The sequence below is a fragment of the Micropterus salmoides genome, unplaced genomic scaffold (assembly GCF_014851395.1).
Source record: "Micropterus salmoides isolate LMB-PRFRI ecotype aquatic unplaced genomic scaffold, ASM1485139v1 Ms_hic_scaffold_612, whole genome shotgun sequence".
NCBI classification, from domain to species: Eukaryota; Metazoa; Chordata; class Actinopteri; order Centrarchiformes; family Centrarchidae; genus Micropterus; species Micropterus salmoides.
Genome location: NW_024044363.1, coordinates 23,301 through 27,086, shown reverse-complemented (window position 1 = coordinate 27,086; position 3,786 = coordinate 23,301). Strand labels below are relative to the sequence as shown.

General features: G+C 43.4%; 1 pseudogene; it reads left to right on the top strand.

The window, feature by feature from the left end:
• The first annotated feature begins 129 nt into the window (after positions 1 to 129).
• On the top strand, positions 130 to 1,010 carry LOC119890903 (annotated as a pseudogene).
• Positions 1,011 to 3,786: the final 2,776 nt, after the last annotated feature.

Below are 3,786 nucleotides of genomic sequence, written 5' to 3'. Positions count from 1 at the left end.
GGGCTGGAACGAAACCTTGCTGCAGTTTCAAAAAGCCTGTGTAGAGCTGTCTTTCATACGACAGGATTTGATATTAGAGATCCTCATTTTCACTGTGTGTGTCTTTGTATGTGTTTCTTTCATGATCAGGACTATCCGCTTAGTGTGATCTCTCTGCTCAATGAGCCCAACACCTTCTCCCGGCCAACGTGGATGCGTCTGTCATGTTTCGCAAATGGAGGGACAGCAAAGGCAAGGACAAGGAGTACGCAGAGATTATCAGGTGATACACAATATTGAGTATTTCACCCATGCACAGACAAATGTGTAACGTGCTTACAGAGGAATCTCTTAGACTGAGGGACGATATTGCCACTCAGAACACGACACACTGACTTAGATTTTATTCCCTCTGGCTGACAGGAAGCAGGTGATGTCAACAGCAGCAGACGCCGAGCGCGATGGCGTCAAGGTGCCAACCACATTGGCGGAGTACTGCGTCCAGACACGGGTTCCCTCCCAGGACAGCAGTTCAGACCTTCTCTATGATGACCTCTATGACGACGACATGGAGGGAGGACGAGGAGGAAGACGAGAGCGAGATGGAGTCTGTAGGTGAAGCGGGGATCAGCGCCGCAGAGGACTGCGGGACGTCCACCAGACTTACGACAACCAGGACGACTCTGGCAACGAAGACTCGTGATGATCTGGATGATAACTCCTCCCTGCAAACTCCGCCCACAACCCTCCCTCTTTGATGTGTTGCGGTGTGTGTGTGTGTGTCTGTGTGTGTGTGTGTGGTGTGTGGGTGTGGTGTGCGCGTGTTTGCACATACAGTGGGGTCGAAGGTCTACTGCCAAAAACTTTTCATCATTTATTAAACTAATACACATGACTAGTCAAATAATAGTTCTCAAATGCTATTACAAACATTTTCAGGAAATTTTGCTGGTTCTGTTTTCACTTAAAGTCAGAGCTCTGCTCTTAAAGCCGTTTGCCTTAATCACAGCCTGCACTCTGTCCGGCATCAGATGTTTGAGAAGTGAAATAATTCCAGCACTGTTTGAGTGTTTTTTGCGTTTTATTTCACGCTTCTGCAGAATAGAGTGGTGTTACTCTACGGTCTTTGTGCATTAATTATGTGCAAGTTACTGACTCCAGACAAGGCCATACACACAGTACACAGTATTTCTGTCACTTTGTTTAACTCTAGTTTATAGTCGCTCTTTCATGCAAGTAACTCCTCACATGCTGCGGTGTAAGTGTTTGGTTGCAGCTATGAAGTAGATTTTTCTTTAGTACAACAACACAAGTTTCTTTAATTCTTCAACAATGAAATTTCTGAATTGTTTAATCCATGCTAAACCATTTGACCTGTTTTTCCATTACAAGTGGTTTGGTAACTGCTACAGTTTTTGTCTGTTAACTGTAGTTTTGTTGTTGCATCTTGGATGCAGATGCAGTTCTGTCTCACAAGGATATTGGCTTTATACTGTGGTGCCATCTGTAGGTCTGGTCCCAGTCCCTTTTTTCATGTTCAGCATTGCCAGTATTAACAGTAACAGTTACTTGGAACATAATAATTAACATTGTGTTGGAGCATACATGTCCTAATATTTCAATTATACTGCATACATGGTGAAACAAACATTTTAGACAATCTCCTATCTCATATACAAGTATATCAATTACTTAAAAGCACTTCCCAAAGATCCAAAGATAAAACTCTCACGTATCAGTTTAAGTAATGTGTGTTTTTTATTTGAAAACCTACCCACAAAGTAAACAACTTGTCTTAGTTTTTGATAAATGATGAAAACAACTGTCCTTGTGGTGGTCACTTGAACCCTGCTGTAGCTGGCCGGCTCTTCGTCTGGCTGTTCCATGTCCGATTGTATGGTTTTGTGTTATAAGATTAGCTCTCTCCACTGTGTCTGCACTCATTGCTGGGTTTTTTCTCCTATGTACTTCTTTTATTTAGTTGGTTGATGTTCTGTCCTCCCTGACTTGTCCCTTGCATTTCCCAGGATGGCACAGACAGGCTGGCTAATGGCCACTTGGCTGTTTGGCTCATTAACCAGTCCATGAGCTGGCCAGCTTGTCCTGTCACTATCCATCATTGTGTCCCGTGGCAGAATATCTTTGTCCCTCTCACGCCCTGTCTGTTCGACTTTGATGCAGTCAACTTAAACTTGCAGACACAGGCTCTGCCGTGACTCTTCCCCCTCTTGGACCCACCTTCAGTAGTGTCCATCACAACTGCTCCCTCATAATCCCTCAAAGCAACATCATTTGGTTTTTGGGGGGGACAAGGTTAAGACCTTTTCTCACGTCGCCTCCTACACCTCTCTCTGCCTCTTAAACCTCAGGGCCTCAATAGACTTTCACTGAGAGAGAAACAGAAACAGTCAAAGAGAAACTTAACACACAAACTGCTCCTCACCTCCACCTCCTTTTCTTACTTTCTGCATCACCGGGTGGTTTTTGAGGGCAGAGGGTGAACTGAAAGTGTCCAATCCCACCGCCAGCGTGGTTACACGTGATTGAGTGTCGCTGTTGGTCCTGATCAGGGTCCTGTAAGTTGTTTTCTTCTTGGTAGGCTAGAGTCAAAAATAAAATAAAAAATCTAAACACACCTGTAGGGACTCTCTCCTCGAGACAATGCTCACATTATGTTGCGATAGATGTGAAAATGTTACCTTTTTGCGCCGTGACTCCAACTTCAGCTTAAATGCAACTTTTTTCAAATTTGGACGTCGTTACTGTGCTACGCCATCAGTCTGTTCATCGACAGGGACGAAATCATCCAGCTTAGATACACATTTACATTTGAATGAATATGACACTGATTGCCTGTTATCTGTGTGTGTGTATTTACATCTATTGACTATAATGTCAGGGTTTTCTTGTTCCTGTCTGTGCAACAGGTGCAGACTTTTGTCACACGTGTGTGTTTGCCCAGATGACCGGTTGGACTTCGTCAAGTGGGGAAAACACTGTGTGTTTGCACTGTGTTCTTGTGCTGTTTTGGGAGGCCTGAATTAGCTGAGGGTTTGACTGATAAAAAAAAACAACCCTCTGAGTATTAACCTTTTGAGCACACTGAAGAGAATAATGTGACTAATATCACTTGTAAGGCATCAAGTAAACCACACATTTTGACCTGTGTTTTATGGTTGTGTGTATGAATCTGTCGCCCTTTCCAACACAACGGAGCACTGCACAAACCTTTGATTCAAATGGATGGATTTTATGCCAAGGTGCCAAGGAACCGGAGTACAGCCCCAACAAGCATTCATTTTAAAGACCATGGAGCAATGGATGCATATAGTGGATTTAACACTGTTTGAATAAACTGTTGGATTTTAATGTGAAGCCAAAAGAGTGAAACATTTCCTCCTGGCCCTGTGCTTCGGAGGCTCAAGGAGACTGGATTCTGTTGTGGATGTGGAGAGAAAATCCACTCCTGAACCAGATCTTAAATGGATTTGATATAAGACACAATAGGAGGTGGATAGATGCCAGAGATTCCGAACTTTGACTCTTGATGTGGTTGTCATGTTTTGCCCTTCCCTCACCATATAGAGAAGAAGTAAAATCCTCGTAACAAAATGTACCAATCTCATATGTTTCGGCTGATGGACTAGTTTGATGTATTGGGAAATACGCTTATTTAGTTAGATGAGAACATCCATACCACTCTAACATCTGACCGTTTAATATGAAACTACGTTTTCAGCTTTGCTCAAAGACTTGAAATGGTGAAACAGCTAGTCTGGCTCTGTCGAGCAGTAACAAAATCCACCA